Source organism: Canis lupus, chromosome 37, assembly GCF_003254725.2.
Source record: "Canis lupus dingo isolate Sandy chromosome 37, ASM325472v2, whole genome shotgun sequence".
Classification (NCBI taxonomy): Eukaryota; Metazoa; Chordata; class Mammalia; order Carnivora; family Canidae; genus Canis; species Canis lupus.
In genome coordinates this window covers 8,904,581-8,930,147 of record NC_064279.1, presented here as the reverse complement: position 1 = coordinate 8,930,147, position 25,567 = coordinate 8,904,581, and the positions used below count along the sequence as shown (strand labels likewise).

General features: G+C 37.6%; 1 protein-coding gene across 6 annotated transcripts in view; it reads left to right on the top strand.

Annotated features, from left to right (window-relative positions):
* Positions 1-25,567, top strand: part of SATB2 (SATB homeobox 2) — a 288,684-nt gene that overhangs the window by 252,233 nt on the left and 10,884 nt on the right. The window lies entirely within an intron of this gene.

Below are 25,567 nucleotides of genomic sequence, written 5' to 3'. Positions count from 1 at the left end.
AGGAAGAAATATTAATTAGGTTAATATCCCAAATTTTGACCTCTGAGAGTTTGCCCTCAAATTTTTTGATAGGTTTTGAGATTTGTCACACTGTCCAATATCAGCAGTCCCAGCTACCACCAAAGAGGACCCTGCAGGGCTTCTGTCTGAACCTCCTTTTGTGTAGCAAGAAAGAAGCAGGAATCATGTATGTGTGCATGTGTGTGAAGAATGGAAGAGAAGATGAGGAGAATGAAGGAAGGGTCGGGTGCATTTCTTGATCAAGATATCAAAGGAGAGGTAGTGAAGGACTTGGCAAAATGTTCTTCCCTGAGGTTTCCTTGTCTCCTTTCACTTCCATCTCATCCCACATGCCTGGGGGAGAAGCCAGAAGTCAACGGGTCCATTATATCACTTATCATCCAAATACTGACATCTCAGTCAGTGCTTTCATGCTGTCATTGGTCAGTTTCCAAAGTCACAGAGTGAATTGCCCAAATGATTAGACTCATGAAATCATACAGCTAGAAGCAATCTTTTAACATGGTCACAGTGAACTCAGAGTGGGTGGGTGATAAGAGTACACAGCTAAGCGGTGGAGCCCACTGTCCTGGTCCTGGACTTGTGGTAAGGGCAACTCCTTTCCCAGAGGTGAGCCCCAGGACTTACCCTTCATAGCCCACCTTCCTGCTTCCCTCTCCTGTCCTTTCCTGGCTGGGGCCTCATCCAAACACGAGGGCACCTTCCTACAGATAATTAGACAAACATGCTAAGTCACAAAGAGCAGTGTTTTTAGATTTTGAAATTTAGTAGAAATTAGTAGAATTTAAAGAGGGAGCTAGTACAGGTTTGTCAAGTTTCTCTTTCTTTGTTTCTTTAATAAAACAAAACCTTCCTCTCCTTATGTTCTGTTTTTTGTTTTTTTTTTTAAGATTATTTATTTATTTATTTATGAGAGACACAGAGAGAGAGAGAGGGGCAGAGACAGGCAGAAGGAGAAGCAGGCTCCATGCAGGGAGCCCGATGTGGGACTCAGTCCCTGGACTGCAGGATCGCGCCCTGAGCTGAAGGCAGATGCTCAACCGCTGAGCCACCCAGGTGTCCCACATCAAGCTTTTCTTTTGGAGAAGACATTGATTTGAAAAATTTAAGGGGAGCTCCAAGTTACTATCCATATCATTTCCTAAAATAAAATACTTTTTAATATCAACAAATTAATGAAAAGGATAGGCTGAGACAAAAGATCTTATAAACTATATAAATTCACTCAGAAGAAAAACTCACTGTCACTCTTGTTTTTCTTGTTTTGATGTGAACTAGTCAAAACCTCTGTGTTGAACCAGTACAGGCAACGACTACCTTCAGCGAACCACCAACTTTGTGTGGACCTTGCATTCATGGTCCATCTTAATTCACCTAGGTGAAGTGGAAATAGAACAGGAATGAAAAACTGATTTATTGTAGACGTTTAGAGCATCCAAATTTTATCATAAGATGGTGACGAAGTTGGAAATTTAGAGAAGTTTGAGATAAAAATACTAAAACCGTTATAACTGAGGACCATCCTTCATTTGGATGATGGTCCCTCTACATTTCTTTCTCCATTCTTTGTTTAGAACTTCTCATCTCTATGAGGTCCCTATATGTAGGAAGCTAAGAGGATTTTTAATATATAATATTCTAACTGACCAGTTTGAGTAAAGTAAATCTTAGAGGCAGACTGCCAATTGATTTATGAGTTTTATTATCTTTTATGTTAGTATGTCAAAACAGAAGTATGTGCTAACAATATTTAATGGCTAAGAAAGAGTCTGCCTATAATTTTCCTTTTCAGTTTTAAGTACTTCTTGGCTTTTAACATTCACTTCTGATATCACTGAGAGAATTCACTTATTTTATAAAAGGTTATCCTTATCACTCAGATCTTAGCCAAAGAGTTTACAAATAAGGTGATTTTCTCTACATTGGCTTTGCCTTGGCCATTGACCTTGATCCTATAACTACTGTGAAATTCTTCAATCTGTTACCTTTCTTTCTTTTTTTTTTTTTTACATCGTGCCTGTCTCAGTGACACTGCTTTGAAATGCTGCATTTGTCAGCAAAAAGCTTTGAATTAATTTTATATTACAGTCATGATATGAGAAATGAAGAAAAATAAATGGATTGTTGTCAGAACTCTTGAGATTGGAGAATACAGTTGGCACAGCCTCTGCCACTTAGGAACGACTGTATTTTAATAAAAGATCCCAAACTACTAAGAAGTGTCCGTAATTGTGCGAAAGTTAAGGCACTGAACTCAGGGTTAGGATTCATTTGTGCCCTTATATCAACTAAAATTTTAGGGAGATACAATTATTTACGTGTTGTAGAAATTTTACGTAGGGTAATACTAGTTTGATATTGTGATGTTTTGCCTAGGTAGGCAGGAAATGCACCATTTTTATAAAGTTGCTAAATGTAGGTGAAATCAGTGATTATGAAGAGCTGCTGATGTATGCAGCATGTTGAAAAGCATGCAGAAGTCCCCTCCACTTGTGGTTAATGGAGGGTCCTATTTAAATTTCTTTAAGTAGTTAGGGTATACTATTCCTCAGTTTTTCTGAAATGTTAAGGATATGAACCATTGTGCATAACTATGCAGCAGATTAATCTGTTGAATTCAAAGTCTGCATCGATGTACTACATAGAGGAAGAAGCTTCATAATCACCCCGGCCCCATTCAGTGTTTTCTGTGATCTGAGAAGTCCCTTAGAATCTGTACCTCTTTCCTTAAGGAAGAGAGGAAAGTTTTCTTGCCTTTTGTTTGCAAATAGTTTATATATTGTTACATTGCCTGCAGTTGTGTTTCTTTATTTTTAAAGCTGCAAAGCGTTTTAAAAATTCAAGCCCTTAAACTTAAAAGATGAAGCCCTTCCTTTAAAAATGAAGCCCACCCTTCATAATAAGAAAATTTGACATGAAACCCCAATTTTGTGTAACAACGCAGAAAATCAGATCTGACCCATTCCCATGGCCAGAGCTGATACGCAGTACTCCCATCCCGCTGCAAGACGCCCGTTGCCCAGCCTGTTTTTGTGCACACACACATCCAGTCCACTTCATTCGTTCAGACCTTGTCATGTCACTCTGCCCCTGTAAGGCTGCCTTGCACATGTGACTCCAGCTCTACACCCAAAGGTGCCAAACCAAAGCTGCAGGTGCTTTTGCCTCCTATGGTTCTGATTTCCTCCATGGTAGTCATATATGCCATTTATTTTGATAATTCTGACACCGAACAGAATGCTTTGCATGCTTACCAAGAAATGCACGTTTGATGGAATTTCCCTTCAGAGATGAAGCTAGGTTATGGTTGAGACCAAGTTGGGTTTTGGGCCACTGAGAGGTGCTGGTAGCCCCAAGACACTGTGGTCCTGGAAGAATGGAGTGTTTCCTCCTTAGGGATCCAGACCTCTCCAGGTGAGGTCCAGCTTTGATGTCATATTGATGTACCTGCTTTCTCCAGTTTTCTTTCCAGTATTCTAAATCTCTTTAGAAACTCTCATTTAAATCTCTGCTGTGTCAGGACGCCTGGTGGGCTCAGTCTGGAGCATGTGACTCCTGATCTCAGGATCATGAGTTCAAGCCCCACAGTTGGTGTAGAGATTACTCCAAACAAACAAAAATCCCTGCTGTGTAGAAAGTGACTTTCAAGGCTCTGAACACACGTTAAAATGAGATGCATCTTTACCATGACCCTCAGTGGGGGTAATATTGCCTTTAGGGAGTGAAAATGGATTCTTGAGGAGCATAGATTGCTTTACAATGGTTTGTGGCCTTCCAAAGGGACACAGTACGTGAAGAGATATTCAGTATTTCTGGAATTAAAATTTCATGAAGCAGGGGAGATAATTAGGGGGAAAATGCCTAAAAAATTTCCTTCAGAGGTTAAGAATGAAAAAAAAAAAAACTGATAAACATAATGTTTTTAGTCCTTGTATAGATAGCACAAAGAAGACCAATATAGGTGAGATGACATGGGAAACTAAAACATTCCGTGAAAAGGATGATATAAATTCTACTTGTTCGTGCCAGAAGGTCAGAGACCAAATTATTTCTCATGGTTATAATGATTTTCCCGCTAGTGGTTATTATGACCTGAGGCCCAATGGTGAATGGATATCCTCAACTTAGAATCAAAAACTAGTTAGGTCAGGGTATTCATTATTACCAACTCCATTGTACAGTTGGAAAGACTGGAGCAGAGACATTGAGCCTTGCTTGAAGCCAGAATCGCCAGCTGAATGAAAACACAGGCATGTTTGGCGTCCAGTCTTTCCTCTGACCGCACTCCCCTTTTAATGCAGAGAGAAAAAAGGACATTGCTCATGCTATGACTAGGTCACTGAGTGGGGTTGATTGGGGAGCATTTGCCAAATTGTTCATGTCTGTGTCGTTTGCGCTTTATTGCTTTATTATATTTCCACCACAGCGTTTCCATGGCTTATTTTGTAAGTTCAGGAATTCTGAGCTTGCTGCTGTGTGGTTTCCTGACAAGTACTTGTTTTAAAATTCCATGCTGTGCACTGAGTAAGAATGTGAGACCTGGTGGGTGACAGCTGACACCAGCATTGTACCTCTGCTCATCTGGATTGCTGCCCACTCAAGGGAATTCTCAGCATTTTCGAAGCCAGTGGTTCCTTGTCACTGGTATCAAACAGTAGTTCTCAATCAGGGGTGACTTTGCCCTTCATGGGATATTTGGCAGCGTCTGGAGACATTTTCAGTTACTATAGCTCGGAGATGCTACTCGTATCTACTGGGTGGGGCCAGAATCCTGCCATATACCCTGCAATGCACAGGACAGCCCCCTAAAAAAAAAAAAAAAAAAAGAAAGAAAGAAAGAAAGACCTGTCTGTCAAAACTGTCAGAAGAACTGAAGTGGAGACACTCTGGAATACATATGCCATTAACTGTCTAACGGCATAAGACTAAAAAAAATAAGAGCACATGTGAGGCTGATTCTGTTTTTCCTATATAAAATTTGGGAATAATAATAACAACGAGGACAATGATGGTGTTGGTGATGATTCTTCTTCCTTGGCAGCAGTTAGCCTTTTGGGGTGTGAGGTTCTCAAAATGTGAAATTTTTTTTTTTTTTTTTTTATGTGTCTTGCCTTCTTTAAACCTTATGAAAAACCAAATGGGAGGGTGGTTTTTATCTACTCTCACCATGTGAAAAACTGAAGCCAGAGACGTAACCTGCTCAAAGTGATACCTTAAATCCACACTTGTCTACCTTTAGAGTCTGAATTTCCTCTGTGTGCTGGACAGAACTGCCAACCAACGTGCAGAAGCTGGCTTACTAGTAGCTGTCCGATGCTATGCGAAGAGGTTTACATACATCATTTAATTTTTAGTCATTCTATCAGAGAGATTTAGTTTTGTGAGCTTTCTTCTTTACTGGAAACTTAAACACAGTGAAACCTATCACTCGGGGTTTGATGTCAAAGAACAGAGGTGACTGAACTTGCCACTTTTTGTCCAGCTTTTTTTTTTTTTAAAGATTTTATTTATTTATTCATGAGAGACACAGAGAGAGGCAGAGACACAGGCAGAGGGAGAAGCAGGCCCCATGCAAGGAGCCCGATGTGGGACTCGATCCCGAGTCTCCCAGATCACGCCCTGGGCTGAAGGCGGCGCTAAACCGCTGAGCCACTCGGGCTGCCCTCGTCCAGCTTTTTTGAGACACTGTAGGATGGGACTCTCACTGCTAATGTCTAAGTGTACTTGAAATCTCTCTTTAAGCTGTGCGGTGCGGTTTCAGTCCTGCCTCTCTACTCTGTATGGGCTGTAACTTGCTTTCTGAATTTGTTTTCAAAAGAACAACTTGTAAGAAAAAAAAAGAAATAGCCTAATTAATTCATCAGTTAAGGATGTTTGCAAATCTCTAACCGGGTTACTAGAATTTCTCCCCTCTTGGCTTGGGTTCGTTATAAGCTCTCATTCAAAGTGTGCTAAGGTCGCTCCAGAGTGTTGAAACCCTTTTCCAGCCCCGAGGAGAGATGCAAATGAACACTTCACCATTTTTAATAACATATCATGGCAGTTAGTTTATAAGCAGGTCCTCACGTGGGAAAACCCTGAGTCCCTGACCATCCACGAGGAGCCACACTAGCTTTTTTTCTTATTAACATTATGGGATCCTGCATGTATTTATTCAACTTGAAGAATATTATTCATTTCCAATGTTACCAGTTAACTTTCCTCCATGTTCAAAGTTTTCAGTTTGTTATTCAGGAATATAAAGAGATTTGGAGGTCATTTGCAACCATCTCTTTTTTAAATTGTAGACAAAGGGGTATTTCCATTTTGGGACCATTTTCTACAAAATATAATGAGCAGGGTTTTTTTTCAGTGATGATGTCAGAAAGTTGATGGAGCTCCTTAGAGCTGGTAGCTAACCTAGTAGATTAGATGTTAGCTGTGGCTTTGTTCTTTTCCAGAGATTTAGACAAGTTGCTTGCCTGCTTTTTTAAAGTTCTTAAAGTTTTGGGGTTTTGTTTTTTTGTTGTTGTTGTTTTGTTTTGATATTGCAAGACAGGAATTCCAGCTTAATAATCAGGGATATATTAAGGGAAATTGAGAGTGATAGAACTTCCTAAAAAATTCAAATGTAGGACTATGAATATGGTTAGGTTTCTCTAAATCTGGGAATTCAGCATTCATAGAAATTCATGGGTTCATCCTCTCCTTTGCTAACCTCATTGTAAGATACCTCTTCCATCTGATTCCTTCTGTTAGCAAGCTTTTCTTCCCATCATCATCTGATTTATCATGTTTATCTTTGTCAATCGTAAAACTTCTGTTTACTACTCATAGTTTCTCTGAATTATAATTCTTCCTCTTAAAACCTTGGCGTGCTCATGACTTCTACTCTACTTCATGACTTTTTTCTATGCCTTTACGAAATCCAGCTTCTTTGCCCACTCTATATTTACTACTACTTTAAATTTTCATAACAGGGAAATTGACTGGTTCACCTTATTCTCATGAAGGCAGATTGTCTTGACATTTAATTTCCAAATAGTACTGTGAATGCTTAATTTAGAAGGCACTGCCTTTTAAAGGAAGAGATCTGTTGGGGGAAAATGTTAGAATGAACTCAAGAAGAATGGAAAGTAGAAAGGTAACTGGGAATAGACCATCTGCAGGTAACTTGTGAGTGGGCTGCCCTTGGGCCAGGAAGTTAGAGCCTTTTAGTAGATCATGGCTCCTATGACCCTGCATTTATCAAGAATGATTAACAAGTCTCATATAAAATTCTCTTATCAAGGGAGATTTATATGACTTTTTTAATGTGAAATGCTATAAACATGTAAGGAGTAGGAAACAAATGCCCAAGATTGATTTTAAGTTCTATATATATCCAAAGTATTATGCCTTTTTGTTGCGGTTTTTCTTACATTTATCATGTATTTCTTCCGTGTGTGTTCAGGCACTGTGCTATAGATATGGATAGAAATTAAACTTAGAATTTTATAGTAATCTGGGTCTGCCTATTTCTTTCTTTAAAGTGGCTTCAACTATTTACCAGGCTTATGATTTTAATAATTGGAGTTAGCCTACTGCTACTCATTCTTCATTGGGTTGTTTCTAGTGTTTTTGCCAAGCAGAGCTCTCCCTATGAGTGGCTGAACTTTAATAACACACCACCTTCCAAATTAAACATCCAAGGTTAGCTATTGGTTGGAAGTGAACTTTCAAACAGCTGGGTTCCACTTCTTCTAGTCTTTTCCTGCCCTGTGGGAACATAGAGAACCTTGGTTTCTTCAGTAGCTTGCTCTTCTATAATTGCAACGTTTCTTTAAATAATAGCTTAATTTTGATATTTTGTATTTTTGAGAGGCAGCACAGTCCCTTCAGCCCATGCTGTTGGTTACTGATACACTCCTCATTTTTTTAGATCCTAAAACTGAATAGAAGGCACTTTGCCTAGCCTTACTCAATAGGTAGAAGGAAGAAAAGGGATAAGCTGTGTCGTTAAGGGATAAGCTGTGTCAGGGATAAGCTGTGTCGTTTCCATTGGTACAAATGCTCCTCATTGATACAAGTGTCTGCAGAGCCCAGGACTCCCAAATCGCTAAAAGCACTACTATAAATTATCTTCTTTTGTGTCTGTTTTTTAAAGTTTTGGGATAGAAGGATTCTCCTTGTACTCATTGTCAGTCTTTTTCTTCTACTGATAAAAATGAAACCAGATGTAAGACAAAACCTTTAGCACGTTGGCCTTTTGTTGATGTTCTGATAGGAAAATAAGACTAAAATATAATGCTTTTGAACATAAAGCTTAGTTGTCTTTTTTAAAATATTGCTATGGGATCTGTTAGGGGATGTTGTTGCTATTCATCTACTAGCCAACTCAATGTGGCTATTTTTTTTCTTTCTCCTCTCTTTCCTCCTACCCTGCTTTTTTTCTTTTCAGTAATCTGAAACACTTTTTTTTTTTTTTAAATCTGAAAGAACAGGGGGCAATGGCTAACTTTGTGAAGGGGCAAACTGGTTAAATATGACCAATGTGGAGCAAATTGAGAAAGAAGGAGACAAAATAAATAGATGAAGATAGTGCATTAGAATGCATCTTCCCTTCCCCCCACCCACAAAAAACAACAACAAACTTAAGCTGAAATTAAGGCATTTGTGGATATTGATGTGTGATTATTCTAATCAAGGGCCTCATTGCACTTCCTCTGTGAGAAGGAAAATACATTTCTTTATATTTGTATAGATACCTAGTCAAGTCTGTCTTTTGGTAAAGATGATTAAAATTGATTAATAAAACGGTTTTCAGGCCTCAAGTTATAGACATGATTGAGAAGGCTATTTTTATTCTCATCTTTTTACTTACTTATTTAACAAATATTTGTTTAGCTCCTTCAGCATGCCAGGTATTCATTGTAGGTACCACATGTGCAACAGTGAATAAAACATAAAAAGATTCATGCATATATTGAACAGTTTTGTCCTTCACTCAGAGTTGCATTTTTTTAAACAGATTTCATTTTGCCTTTGGCTATTTACCTTAATCTAGAATTCAGACTATGTTTTAGTGGAATCCATAGGTTCTATTTCTTTCTCTGATGCTGACTTTGGGTGCCATCTCTTTGATTTTTCTAGCTGTTTCCCAAATGTACTGGATAATATCTTTAAAACATGTTGAGCTTCTCAAAGATGATACTACTTTAAAATGGTTTTTTGAAAGTATCAAAACAGACTTTCCTGAAATTATTCTCTAGAGTCCTAAGTGATCTACATAGTTCTAGAAAGAATTACATATGCAGATTACTGATTGAGTGCCATTTTAAAATGTGGTTTTGGTGGAAAACAAATGGATAATAAATGTGTCCACTCCACCTTAATTTCTCCCCGACCACACACAGACACTTGTTTTTTTTGCCCTGGTCATGTTCATTCTCTCTACCAAGGGTGACTTCTCCCAAGTAGCAACCCTATTACTTGGAAGTGGGGTATGGGCTACTTCATTGTTAGTACTTGAACCGAGCCCTTCAGTAAACCACCTGGCTCACTGGGCATGTGTTGATAAAGCTGTGGTCCTTGGAGGGTCAGGTGTTTCTTAACAATGAGCTATTGGTACAGAAAAACACATGGTGTTCTAGGACCATGAAAGCCTGCTTCCCATTTTCTCCTTAAATTTTTTACCAGATTATTTCTCATTCATAGGTAATTGTTGGTTTGAAAGGTATTCATCATCTTTTCAGAAGAAACAGGTATGCACATCTACAGAGAGGGACCTCCCCTGTGGATGAAATTCTCATTTTTTATCATTTGACTAGTCGAAGCAGGGGTGTTAATTTCACATACTTGGATTTGGGCCTAATCACTTAAACAGTTTATAAATCTGGGAGATGGTTGCAGCTGAAACAGGGTATGAGGGTGGCTTGGAAAGCCCAGTCACAGTTGCCTTTTTTTTTCTTTTTAAGATTTTATTTATTTATTCATGAGAGACAGAGAGGCAGAGACGTAAGCTGGGGGGAGGCAGGCGCCCTGTGGGGAACCTGATTTAAGACTTGATTCCTGGACTCCAGGATCACGACCTGAGCCAAAGGCAGACACTCAGCCACTGAGCAACCCAGGCGAGCCCCCCACCACTACCAGTTGCCTTTTTAAGAGGTAAGAGGCTGCATGCTGGGAAGTGGGTGGAACTGACACACTTGACCCACAGATACACACTAATGTAGCCATTTTTATAACTGTCTGCTTAAAGAATATTTCAATAGAAAGTAAAATATCCAAATGGAAGATTTCTTTTAGCTTCTTTTTCTTCCTTTTTTTAAGCATAAGTGAGACAAATTGTCATGTTGCTTATTCAAGTCCTTCGAAATGATAGCTGTGCCAGTAGCTTCAAGAGCGTAGACAAAGAGGAGGGGCATTGGATCTTCAGAAGATCTGGGTGTGAATTCCAGGGCCACCACTGGAATTGGAGCTCCCTGGTCTTGCAGAGGCCACTTAAGTTTTCTGTAAACAGTGATAATCCCAAATCTTTAGGATTATTTGAGGTTTACATGAGAAAGTGATTGCGTGGAAGGCACCCGAGAAATAATAATGGTACCTGAGCTTTATTAGTATGAATATTAGTACTCAGTGAAATAATTCTACTCAGAAGAGTAGTGAATAAGGGAATAATTCTATTCCGAAGTGTTCAGAGTTGAACCAGGATGGCGTCAGCACATAATTCTACAGGAGGACACGAGTGTGTGCCTTGCCTCTATTGTGTGCATATTGTCCAATTGTTCTGAGACAGATTGAGAAGCTCCGAGCTGTGTGGTTTTATCTGATCTTTATACATTTCCAAGCTCTTCTAAAAGTTATTATAGAGGAGTGGCTGTGTCGGCCTATACCCACTGGAACCGGGGTGGGAGGATGGCCCGAGGTGCCATGAGGGATGCCGCCTTGGAAGGGCAGAGGCTGAAGCATCTCATGCTTGCTATGCATCAAAGATTATTAAAACAGCAATAACAAAAACAACAATATAACAACAACAAAACGTCATTATAAGTTACTTGACAGTAAGTGAGACCTTTTCTTCTTAGCTCCGAATAAAATCCCTTTAGGGCATAAAAATATGCTATTGGATATTACAAAAGTAGATTGGTACTTTTTTTTAAAGCTGAAAAAGGCAAAAAGACCACTTATACCTTCTGCATAATCTCTGCGAGTCCTCTCCTTGCAACACATCAGAATCCACAAAGTCGTGAAGATACCGTGCAGTGACGATGTTGGAATTTCTTTGGTGTAGTATTAAGTAGGCATCTGCCACACCAGCAGCTCTGTACTGGTCTCCAATGGACTCACACAGGGGGAAATAAATGTCTTCTGATCTTGAATTGCTTAGAGGCCTGCAGGGAAATGGATATTGACTTTGTAGCGATATGTTGAGCAAAGTCGCAAAATTCGCTAAGATCTTAGCACACTCTTTAATGGGTCCTTCATAGTGATAGTGATAACGGGTGATTTTCATGTAAGTGACTCAGTTTCTGGCATCACTATCTGGACTTCGACCTCCTTCCCTCATATGCAAGCAAACAAGAGTGCAAATATGTATGAATAGCATCATTGTAGAAGGAATACAGAATCAGCTCTAATTTACCAAAAACAAAAGACAAAAAGTAAAACACTTGCAAATATTTGCTGTTGATGGCAACAGATTATTTGAAGTGCAGGTCACACGACAAATGCATAAGTGATGGCTCTGTGATTGAAAGCCACAGGGTTAAGAACTTGATAATAAGTACAACCAGTTGATTTTAATTTTGGAAGATTGTGGTGTCTTGCTTACATAATGGTAGAAACAAACATAAATGCTTTTTTTGAAAGTAGGGCCTTCTGGGTATAATTTTTTAAAACACATTTAAAAATAGATGATTGGGACTTGCTTACATCCAGTGTAGTATGACATTAACATAGAAAGTTCTCAAATACTTAACAATTTTACTCTGTGTTTGTTACCCTCCTCCCTGAGACTCTCTTCACTGTTTCAGGAGCTAGAACATCTTGTAAAGAATAAATGACTACTTTCTATCTCTATTTTCAAATAACCATTTTGATAAAGTGAGAAAAAAGATTATATCATAAAGAAAAGGGTCCTGAAAGTGACAGAGCCTCTAGTCACTAGGACTGAGTTTGTGACTTTGGATGATGGGTGTGATCCCTTAGTTTCCTTCTACTGTTTTGTAAACTGTTACAACATGGGTTAGATGATCCCAAAGACCCTTTCTATCTGAAACATTCATTCTGTGAGTTGGTTTATTTCTGATTTCCATTTGAGAATTTTAATGAAAATGTAAAAAACAAACAAAAGCAAAACCACATTGCTTCCGGGAGGTTCAAATGGATTTTGGAAAAACAAATTAGCGACAAAATAACAGATGATGAACACCTTATATCAGCTCAGAAAGATCCAGCTGATTTTCTTATGATTCATAGTTATGACAATTGCAAGAGAAATCCAGCCACTGAGTTAAACTATTGTAACCAAACCTACCTACTGCGGCTTCTCAGCTGTTTCTGTTTAGTGTGGAAATCTAATGTGGCTGAAAACTACCGCTGATTTTTATTAAGTTGAAGTCTGGAACTTCCCCTTGTAATGATAGAAAAGCACACTTTCAATTAAAGGAAAACTGCCAAAGTTCTGAAATTCATTTATTTTATTATTACTCAGTTTAACCCTAGAAATGGGAGATCAAGCAAACTGGATAGATTTGACAGTTCTAAGGTCATAAGTTCAATTTCCTCACAAGTTGTTTCTAGATCTAATTCACTGCAAGTCATATAACCCTTCACCTTTTGATATGGAGTCTTTTATCGAATTGTGTATCACACGAGGGTCATCCTAATCACTTGGGGGCTAAGAAAATGACAGGTAAGTCAGGCCGGGCAAAGGAATTCCAGCAAGCAAGTCTGAGAGGCAGAAGAGGGATGGGTATCACTTTCTGTAGCAGACTCAGGGTGTGCTGGAGTAAGCGTAAGCTGTCTAGCAGGCACTGATTGTTAAATTTTCAGGAATTTTGAAAGGCAGCCGTTACACCCTTAGTAGAATGGAACTGGCCATGGTGGGATTATTCACACTACGAAAATTGGCAAATGATCCAACTGGGGCTTTTTTTCTCTAGAGAGCCAGTTGCTACACATTTACCAGCACAACACCGAATAGACTCCAATTAACTTCTTTTTTTAAAAGCCCTGTGGATATCCATGTATTTATTTTTCATAAAGACATGCCAAAAACCATTGTGTGAAAGAAAGGTGTTTCCAGAACTGAATGGCTGATTGGTAATATACAGTTCACTTGATACCCAGATATAAAAAATAGTTTATTTAAACAGTCATTGTTTCTACTTTCCTCTTCATACTCTCCTTTAGTTTAAATCTATTTTTTTGTATTCAAGGAAGTTTGTATTTCTTTGTATTTATAATATGCAAGGCTAACTTGAGTATCTGGTTAGACTTATTTTGCAAAATCAGAACCCTATAGCATGATGTGTCCCTAGTCTGATTTCCTAGTGCTGAACACCCAACACGTTTGAGGTAGAAAAAAGGACAAGTTACTTTAATACAGTTACTTTCTCAGATATGATAAACTGAACCCTTTATTGCACAATGAGAAGTCACTTATTTTTTTAAAAGGTATGCTAATCTTCTAAAAGGTATGAAATCTATGATGTGAATTCATAAAGAAATATAGGTGTATATGGAAAGATCTCATTTCTGTTGTGATCTATATGAACAGAATATGCTAAAGCAAGCATATCCTATACAAGTACAATATCTAAATGCAGATAGTTTTTGAAATATAGTTTCCCTCATTTCAGTTTTTGGACAGTTCATGTCGACGGTATACTCAAAAGTGTGGTAATAGAATAGTAGAAAGGAATTATGGTGGACAAATGTCAAATATTTCCTTGGAAAGCATAATTTAGGGATATACTTTTGAGAGAAATCCTTATTTGAGCTTGTGCATCATGTGAAACGAAAACCTTCCAAAGAGATAGAGCTAAAATAGTTAAAGAGGTGTGCTGGAAGTTAATACAGTCACTTAGTAATAAGAGAAGAGAAGCAAATTGATGAATTCTTTAGCTTGTAAAACATAATCTGGATCAAATGCATCGGTACATTCTATCAGTTGATGACTCTCTGATGTATTTTCATATGATAACTACTGATGTACCGGGGAGAAGAAGCTTTCTTGTCATTTTATTTGCAAGAAATCAACTGATTTATTTTGAGCTCCTAGAACAGACATATTAGAGAGGGCATGCTGTTCGTCGATGATCTCTACACACTTGTGTATATGAAGCAGAGTTGTACAGTACACTATGTGAACATGTACTGTCATCTGTGTTCTGGGTTGCCATTACTCACATATAGAATGTGTATGTAATCAGTTCCTATTTTATGTCATATTCATCTGCATTTGCAGCATTTCAAAGACTAGTCTGAAACATCTTGGCACAGATGGGAAAAGCAGAGTTGCTTTATAAGTTCCAGAACTACAAAGACACAGATCTAACATATGATATTAATAAATAGCTTGGATTGGGGGGGCGGGGATTAAAAATTAGATTATTTATTTAGAAAGTTGAAAGTCTTCATTTGTGATCATTACTCTGTTCTTGAAAGGAAATAGGTGCTGGGTTTTGTGTTTTGTTTTTTTCTCCCATCTTCACATTTCCCTTCTCCCCCTTCCTCATGTTTTGAATTAAAATCTAAAGACGGACCGAAAGAGTGTATATATAACTGCAAGAAGGATGTGGTAAATCATGGCAGTGGTTTGTGATCTCACAGACACGGTGGTGTCAGGAACTAAAGACCAAAGGCGAATCCTCAGCTTCCAATGGATTTACTTGGAATCCCTCACCCTTGTAGCATATCATGGATAATAGCATATCATGGATAATTACATTTTTACAAACGGTAGAGAAAATCATTTTGACACACACATAGTATTTTCCAGCCAGACCAGCTTTTCAATCTTTTACAGCTTTCATGCATTAAGGCTCATATTTTCTTTGTTTATTTTTAAAATATTATCATTAATAATAGGTTTGTTCTGTGGTCAGCCTCTGAATAGAAGACACTGAGGAAGACCCCTTTTTCCCTCTTGCCCCAAGTCAAACATTTGATACCTTTTCCTTTGTAGAAGTTTGTGCTACTCATGTTTTTCATTAAGAAAGTTATGGCAACCAAATTTTCATGGAGATTTTTAGGAGCTTTGGTCATTTTTCAGCTTATTGCTATGTGTAATAGAATGAATTATATTTAGTGGCGAATCACTGAAAAGAAAAAAAAAAAAAACAGAAAACAGTCATAGAAGAAATACCGTCATCGATTTCTTTGCCACTGCTATGCAGTGGAGTGAATTCTGACTGGATAAACCTGGAAAAGGTCATCCCCATGAGCCACTCCGCTGCATCACAATTCCAGAGCACAGAAAAAATTGGGGACGTATTTTCTTTTCTTAACCCTTTCTGATCAAATGTGGTATTTCATTTTGAAAATGAGATTAATTCCCCTGAGGCCTTTGAAACTTTAATAATACACAATAAATAAAATCATATCTAATAACTCAATGGTTTCATTTGGCACCATCATCATCTTCTAGATGTACTGCAACTGCGGAAACATAAATACTTGCAGGCCTCGAGCGCCCAGCTTCTATTTGCTAAATAAACTTGGCTTGCTTTAAATTCCTCTGTGTGCAGTCATTAATACAATCCACTTTGACAGCATTTAATTAAAGTGCTTTTCTCTATTAAATTCATTAAAAGCCCCCCTCCCCCGTCCCTGTGTATAACTGCTTTCCAGATGCTGAGTGGCAGGGACCTATGAGCCTCACTTTAAATAACTTCTCATTTCTCTTTGTAAAGTGTTTATTACATTCAATTTAGAAACTGTTAAATATGGCTTAGAAAGAAAGTCAGATTCCAGGACATGTTCACCATCCCTTTAGCAATTCTTTGAAAAACAAATGTTAGTTTAACTCATCTGAATGAGCATTTATTATCTGAATATTTTTCTTATAATCTGTCAACACTCCCAGGCATTTAAGCTGGGAGGTAATAAAGATATGATTTTCCTATCAGGGTTGGGGAATTTGCATTAGTTCTAAGCAGGTACTTGGCTTGAAAATCTCTGCCTGCAGATTCGGGGGGAGTGAGCGTAACACTCCAGTATTAATAGATTATTGACAGTTTAATGTCTTGGCACCTACTTAGCCCATGCAGTATAATAACCAGGAAGCTGTCTGATATGAAAGCAGTCAATAGCATTTTCAATCAAAACCTTTCAGTTAATTGCTGGTTGACCTTAGAGATTTCCTTTAGGCATTGCCGTCTGCAGTTTGGACCAAAAGGAACATATTGATTTGTAGAGTTTATTCAGAGATGACTATTTAATACCCATTGCTCCAGTATATGTGGTAAATTTTGCCTTTTCTGTGTCTACCAAATGAATTGTCTTTTTGGCAGTGCTTTTCACAAATATTCCCTTTACCAGCTCTACTTTGAAAATACCTCATTAAATCTGTTCTCCTCTCAGAAATAGAAAGTTGGGAATCTTGAGAGTACACGTGATCAAGTGTTTTAATATGATAATAGAATTTTCATACAATTTTTTGTTCAGTCTGGCATTACAGTTCCAACAGAGCCTGACAAAGCTAACGATACTTTTAGTAAGAGTGGTCATGTAATACCTTATCCACACACAATACACCTGGAAACAAAAGCATTCTCTGATGCCACATGCTTGTTGGTCTCCATGAGTGTCAGTGTGATGGCTTATATTTAGCTTCTAGATTTTCTGTACTTCTATGATTTATTTAGTTTTAGTTGAATATTTTTAAAAACAAATTATAACAAAATCTAAATAAGCTACCAAGGCAGGCAGGAAACAGCAAAGGCAGTTTCTGGCCCCAACTTTAAACCATTTTTCCTCATTTTGGTTGTGTGGTGTTGGAACTATAGAGATCGAATCAAAGTGGGGAGAAAAATATAGACTTTGAATTACTTGTGTTACTTTTGTTGTTGTTGTTGGTTCTTCACACATGGGTTAATGTCATTCATTATACGCCAAAGATAACCATTCTTGATGTTTAGTATTTGGTTTTAGAAAAGACCTAGAGTGCTTTCCATGGCTTTTGGTAGATGGGCAACATTCTTTCACATGTCACTCCTTTGGGAGCCATTTTGTCTCAGGCTTTTCTTGTGATACAGATGATCCATTTTAAAGCAAATGTATCTAGTTTTTGTATATTCTTTTTTGAAGGTTCCCTTTTTTTGTCTTATATGGATTTTGTCATTGTTATTTGCTGTTTTGCTATTTTGTCTCTAGCAACTTTTTTTCTCATAGAAACTGCTGTAGGCCTTTTGAGCTCTGTTGAGAGTAGAAGTAGTTTTACAGTTTGGAGAGGTTTCAATTAGATGATTTGGGGGAAATTAAAGAACTGCATGAACCACTGTATGAATTTAACACATTACTGCAAACTTATCATTCAACTCTTGTCAGTAATAAGTGTATTTTTAAATGAGTGCCTATATGAACTTGCTGTGCTTTTCCCCTTTGCTTGCTTTTCCTCCCCTTAGAGGTATTAGACGTGTTCTAAGACTTTTGGCTTGTATAACGTGGCTACTACCACTACAGAAGAATTCTGGAAATGTTAGGATCCATTTTAGGTTTCAGCTGCTCACTCAAAACATAGTGCCTGACCCTGTGCTGTGTGGAGATGAATAGAACACAGAATCTACCCCTAAGGAGCACACAGGTTTGTGGAGAAACAAGTCCAAGGACAGATGACGTAATACAGTACTCTGTAAGTACAGAGAAAGGAAAGCACAAAAGAGTGACGCGTTTGCCCATAACCTGGTGAACCAGGGGGACTCAGAAAGTAGTGCTGCTCAGTGTCTCTTATAGAGCTCCTGCTTAGAGGAGCTTTCTGGGTAAAGGAGACAGCAGAAGTGGAAGCACGGAGGTCAGGGTAACAAAAGAGCATGAGGGTGGAGCTAGAGCTTTAGAGCACTGCCCAAAAGGCAGGGGTTGAAGATCATGGAGAGAAACAGACAAAAGCTACAGTGGGGTCTCAGAACTCTGTTGGATATGCAGGAGGCCTTGAGCCATCTTAAGGCCACTGAAGGCCTTTGGCAAGATGCTCTGTTGGCCATGGCAGGAGGCCTGTTTGGGAGGAAGTTACAGTAATTCAGATGAGGGATCATAAAGGACAGAATAACAGTCATGGGGGACATGGGACAAGGGAAATCTGGTCCAAGAACTGTTTCAAAGCAATTATCAGGAGCACATGGGATTGACTAGATGTGGAGTTTCAGATGACGGGGAAGAGTCAGCAAGAACTCTCAGATGGTGGGGCAAGTTGGGTTGAAGAGGTGTTAGGGCACCAGCTGAGAATGTTAATGATTAAATGATTAATTCCCTGTTACTGTCATTTGTAAGTATGCTTTGTACTAGGTTTTCAGCTATTAAGTAAGCCCCACCCCCTCCCCAACCGCCAAGCAAATTCACATTTGAAAGTATAATGACAGGACAGTTCTAGTATCTGAGGACTTACACATGGTAAGCAAATCCACTTAGAAAAGCCGAGGCGATGAGGCACAGAGAACAAGACTGGGCTTGCTTCGTGAATCTGGATAGATGAGAATGTCACGTGACTGGCCTGGATATAGAATGGATATAGAATTCCAGCTTAGAGACTGGAATCTTCCTTGTGCGAAAAGGAATGGCCAATCTAGTTACTCCTCCCCTGGGCGTTAGGAACTGAGATTTCTCTTTCCAGTGACCATCTTTGGTACTGTGGGAGCAGATTTATTTTCTTGAGGAAACCACTGTCTAAACAAGAGTGCCTGGTCCCATTTGCTTTCTACCTCTCACCCCATGCACTTAACACAAAGTTTAGAAGCAAAGGTTTCCCCATACCTGGTTTCAGTTAGATCATTAATGTGGAGGTTGTAAAACTGGGGTCCGAGTAATGAATTGTAAGTGGTTTAGAATTTAAAAGAATACTCTAGAATCAACCTTCGGGAAGTCTTACCTCACATCATTTAATTTTTCCATATTCTTTTTCTCTTGAAAGAAAATAGTACCAAGAAAACCAGTCTCTGATGAAATTAAATGATTGTGTTTGATAAGCTCTCACTTGACACCTTTTCATTGGTAAACCACAAGGAATCTTACCTAGAGATCAATGGCCTCAACCTCATCATCTGAGGAGAAAACCCCTCTTTGATCACTTGACTTTGTTTACCCAGTTTGGACTTCAGGGTAGAATAAACCATAATATGTCAGTGGTGTGGTAATGCTAGATATTTTGTCTTTTACCAGAATGGTTGATTATAATGCACTGCTTAAGATTTGCTTTCTATAAAAGGAATATTTGTACTTTTATGTGTTTGATTCACACAGTACAGTTTTTCTCAAGTCCTGTTATTAAGTGGTTACATCCAGAAAGCGAAAAATATGCTGAGGTAGTTATTTTATTGGCGAACATCTAATATTTTCACTAACCATAACTGTCAGATTGTTCTGACTTCTAAGTGCCCCAACTGTAAAAATTATACAGAAAATGTGGCCTATCATGGGATTCTGAGTAGCCCATGTGAGGCCTCAAGCACATGGATTACCTTCTGTCTTCTTTTCCCCCAAGTAAAAGATGGAATCCACACACCCTTATACGCTCTTCTTCAGGGAACTGGAAAACAGTATAACTGCAGTGTCACTAGTTGTGTTAACACATAAATGCCATCACAATGATGGGGATTTTTTTTTATCTTAAACTGAGTCTTGGCTGAACTTTATCAGGAAGAGGATCTCTTTTTTATACCAGCAAATTTTGACAGGATTGGGTATATGCTTTTTAAAAATGGTACACAAAGATAGAAAAAGGAAAAATCCCTTTATAACCCACTTAAAATTAACATTTAGGAGAGGAACTTCTCCATAATGTATTCTAATTTTTCCTAACTTCTTTGTCTTCACTTTAAACTCTACACTTGAAACATTGAATTAGTATCCTTTGCCATTCGGAGTGTCATTTTTATATTTTAATTAGATGTTTATTCACACTGACACGAATTTGTGTTAAAATTTACATTTAAACAGACCATATTTTTGTATTTTTCTCCATTTATCAGCCAGACAGCAGTGAGCATGTTTGTTCCATGTTAGTCTCAGGGGTGTGGGATTTGGGGTCAGAGCTCAATTTCGTATGTCCATTTCCCCCTCTGAATCACAAATGCAATGGCATCCCTTGGTGTTGTGAGATTAGTTTTTTGTTGTTTTTAAGAAGCAAGAAGTCCAAAAGATAGGAAGCACTTTAACGATATCCTAATTATAGGATTTAAATAATTAGAGGAATTTGACATAGGACTACCAAGTCACATTATATAATCTTGTGTAAATCGGGGCGAGTAAGGGTTTATTCCAGTGCTTTGGAAGTAGCTTGAATTCACTCTCCTGCTTTACTGTAGGAATCATTACATAGTCCTTGGCTGGCTACATGATGTCCACAAAATGTATCTGTTCTCTACCTCCATTTAACATAAGGTTTCACTTAAAAGGAATCAAAATTCTGCTTTGGTTAAATTATTGGACGATATTTATCAGAAATAGTTGCTGTGTTCTTTTAAGCTTACCTTGAATTTCTTTAAAAAAAAAAATCAAATTTCAGATCTCCCTGGATCATGTATTACTGGCATTTGTTGAAGTTATTTTCACACACATTCTACTGGGCCACATTTTACTTTACCTGAGACTTATTTAGTTAACTGGGTTAACTGTTCAGTAATTCTAATGGTCGTTTTTATTTTGAACCCTTTACATATCTTTTTATTTTGGCCTTTTGCCATTGATATTATGAATTTCCAGGTTGGTTCTTTTAATACTATTATTAATTCCGGTACTTAAGTCATCCTAACCTTACCCTTTCACTTCGTTACAGTGGTGTCTCTAAGTTGAATTAAGAGCTTTTCTTTCATTCATGCTGATGCAAAAGCCACTCTTTTCTTGATTATACCAATGAGACAAATCATGGCATTCATTTAAAAGTCACAATCCCAGAGGTAACTGCCATATCTGATCATGTCCATGTTACTCTTATCTCATTTTAACTCAAATATAAAGTCTCTAAAGACGTTTTAATAATACCTGTATCTTGAATCTGGTCTTCAAATGATAGGTCTTCTCTGTAAATTTTTAGGCTGAGTTTTGTGATTTGAGAAGACCTTGTAAAAGGTAGTGGAGGTGTATGGGAACAGGGAGAAAATTAATGCTATGGGTGTCAAGCAAATGAGATTGGGGTTGCCGGGCTGGGAGATGGTTTCTCCCAGGCAGAAGGGCACATGGTCGTGGCCTGGACCATCCTGAAGAGTTTCTTCTTCCCCGAATCTCTCATGGTTTATGTCTGTCACATTTGTGGAATGGTTTTGGTCATGTTAGGCCCTAGATGGTCATATAAATTAATTTAATGAATGATGCTGTTGGAGGGAAAGGTGTAATTGTTATTAGGTTCAATATATGTCCATGTTTTACCTTTCTTAGATTCTGACAGGAGAGATGATTGTTTTTTATGTGGTGTGGTATCCATTTGAATGACATATGGTCATCTCGAGCCTGCTTAATTTACTGTCTGTCCGCTCATCTCCTTATATTGAAAAAGTGGCTCACCCACCCACCTCTTTAGTGTTTGCAGATCTGGCCACTCCCAATAGTCAGATTAATGACTGCAACATTCCTCTTTTTTTCTCCTCCGAACTATACCAAAGTTGTTGGTATAGTTGTTCTCAATTTGTTACCAAAAAGGAAATGATATAAGCCAAAGGCTGTTTTAAGAACTATACTTCCTCCATCCCCTAAGTTTATTTTAACAGATTATTGTGTCACAGTGTTTTTATGCTTTTATCTTTGACCAAAGTGTTTATTTTGAGAAACAATTATTAAACTGCATTAAAAACATACACGATGTTCCAATACCATCTTGGTTACAATATTAAAGGAAACTCAGACTAAGGCTGGATGAAATTGAACACATATTTCCATGTCAGACTTCCTACCATTTTGCTTGTTTGTATTGATTTCTCCTGACATGCTCTTCTTTTATTGAGCACCACTCTTTTTTTTTTTTCTTATTTTCTCTCTCTCTTTTTTTTTTTTCTTTTAAATCCCTTTCCTAGAGCTGTATGTGCTAAGAGCAATTGTAAAAGGAGACCAACTTATATTAAACCTGCCTGGAGTCAAAATGTAATCTAACACCTGTAGTCTGTAATTTGTCATCACTTCATGGATACTTGTGTTTTGTGTGTGTGTGTGTGTGTGTGTGTGTGTGTGTGTGTGTGTGTGTTTAATAACAGATTTCCTGAGTTTTGACCTTAGGATACTGTATAATCCAAAAAAGCAACAAAACTAAACCATGGTTTTTAATAAGTCTTATAATAGTGTTAGGATGTGAAATTACAACCATAAGAGTCAACTCAAGTAACATCGTTCAAAGTTAGAAATAGTGCTGAGTTGTATATCTAGGAGAATGTTTTGCCTTCCAAAATGTCTTGGAGCGATAAAGTCAAGAGACAGATCATAATGCATGTTGTAATTTCTCTTACACTTATTTATTCTCCAAGACCTTCCTTGGTGACTTGGTACAAGTAAGGATTTTTTTGACTGAAGGGGACATTCTGCATCTTATATTAAATGTTTTGTTTTCATTAGGAGAAAGAGGGCTATATGTTGAGTGTGATTCATGTAGTAGAGTTTTCAGACTTTTTAGTCTCACGGTCCTCTTTCTCTCTTTACTATTGAGGACTCCAGTAATAATATATCTATCAATATTTGACACATTAGAAATTAATTCTGAGATAGTTTTAAATGTTTATTAATTTAAAAAATAATTGTAAATAATATATATGCATATATGTAAATGGTACATTTTTATGAAAAATAACTGTATTTCCAAAACAAAAAAATGAGAAGACTACCATTATTTATATATATATATATATATTGCAAATATTTTAAATGTCTGGCTTAATGGAAGACAACTGGATTCTCATAATCACTTCTGCATTTAATCTAATACAATATGTGGCTTTGGTTGCAGTAAAAGAAAATCAAGCCTCACACAGACAAGGGATTGGAAAAGGGAGGAGTAATTTAATAGCCTTTCCAGGTCATTGTGATATTTTTCTTTGTTACTACAGGAAAACCTTGCAAATGGTAGTTTCGTAAAAGTTAGTTGCAAAGTGGGATCTAAAGACATTGATAAACTTTCATACTTACATATTTTATAATTCATTGCTTGGCCTTGTACTTTGAATGGATCTTTTACCTATACATAATTTTGTAATATCATGCATTGGTCATTTGGAAAATATCAATTAACTGAGTGATGCAGATCTTCCAAATGCTAACACATTTCATTGTATGACTGACTGATTGATTGATTTAAAATATTTATTTATTTGAAAAAGAGAGAGTATGAGCAGAGGGAGGGGCACAGGGAGAGGAAGAGAGAGAATCTCAAGCAAACTCTGTGCTGAGAACAGAGTCTGACATGGAGCTTGATCCCAGGACCCTGAGATCATGACCTGAGCTGAAATCAAGAGTTGGACATTCAACCCACTAAGTCACCCAGGCACCCCCCCACCCCCCATTGTATAACATATTTAAAAATTTTGGTTAAATTACCACCAATATCATCAGGAGGGTCTACTAGGGAGCTAATTACATGTCTTCCAAAATTTTAATTTTCGCTTGAAAGGTCAAATTTTATCATTGGCAGAAATACTGTCAGATTATTTTCTTTGAAGTGGTAGGCTCACTTCATTTTTAAGAAAATGTCTGTCAGATACCCAAGTCTGAGTAACTGTATTTTGTCTGTTAGTTGTTCTTCCAAGTAAAAATGCTATTCCATGACGAAGGCAGCTAGATCAGCTCACAAATCTCACACAAGCAGTCTTTCTCATGACAGCCATCCTACAGTATTCTATACAAGTCCTTTCTGTGTACTTCCCGTTTCCTCACAGACTTTTAAAAAGAGGGTATACTCAAGGGTTGAGTTTATTATAATTAACAATATATTACTGCATCATCAAGGACATTCTTAAATGAAAATGGAATTTTTATGGTGTGCACGTGGTAGTGAAGAATACATCTACCAGCGCAGTTTGGTGCCATTGACTTAATTTATTTTCACAGGCCAGCAGTTTTCCCACCATTGCTTTTGTACCACTGGTATAAATTTCAGCATGGCCAAAAAGGCAAATGTCTTAGTTTTGCCACAGAGATAGTTTTGATATTCTAGGCTTCTTGACAGGGAATCAGGATTTCCCCAGGGGTCCCTGGACCACATTTTGAGAACTGATGAAGTATGTGTTCCTAAAAGAATCCCCAGGCTGTGCAAATAGAAGGTGTCACCTTGAACGGGTCTATGGCTATGAGATATAATTCCATGTGACAGATGCTTTAAAAGGCAACTTCCATGCGTGAGTTGCCATGTTAAAAAAACAAAGATGTGTGTAGTATATGAGTGAAAGAGATAGGGAAACTCCTGGTGGACATGCCCATTTGTAGATCTGTAGATCTTTGGAGTGAAAAGGACAAACAGATCTCTGAATTTGTTGCTAATTTTTATAATAAGCATAATCGATAGAAAAATATACGAGGCATTATACTACTGTTTAAGTCCTCCTCTCATTTTTTCATAGTAGTTATTACTTACGGAAGTCTTGCTTATGCCAAGAACTCTAAGTACTTAGCTTGCATTATCTCAACGAATCCCCCTAACACTAGAAGGAAGATTTTATAGATTAACAAGCACCGTGGCTCAGAGAAAGTGACTTGCTCAGAATTGCGAGGCTAGCAAGCCCATGTGCTTTTCAGGGTAAGGACTGGATTCAAAGCCAAAACTCTGTGACCCCAAAACTCCTCTTCACAGTTTATATACCATGCCAGTATACAGGTCATACAATGCCCTGCAGTTTTTTTTTTTAAATAAGAAATAATTAAAATATGTGTCATATTTGCTTTCAGATACCCACTAGATAGGAATTCTTATAATGAGTGGCAGTTTATTTACTTCTTAAACATAGTTTTGCTAAAATGGAATAATAATAAGAAAAAAATAAGTTATGCAAAACAAGAATAATAACTGGTCTGAAAATAAAGAAGAAAGAATATGGAATTAATCCAGTACAGGAGAACAAAGACATACTGACCACTTACTGTGCGCCAGACATATGGTGTGCCAATATGTAGCTCACAGTCCAATAAGTGAGATAGATATATAATGGTTACATTAATATTTATATTAGTTAGCAATCATTAATACTAAGTTCTTCCCAGTGAATTTTGAGCCAAAATTAATTGTCTTAAGTGCTGATTTTGGGGAAAAGGGAATATTAGGGGGGTAGAGCTAGATTGTTGAAACTTAAGACAAATATCTCAGTTACATGATACTTTACGTATATTTTAAAACAGCACCATTCACTCATTTATTTATTTATTTAACAAATTCTAATCAAGTTATGCACAGGAGCTTTCC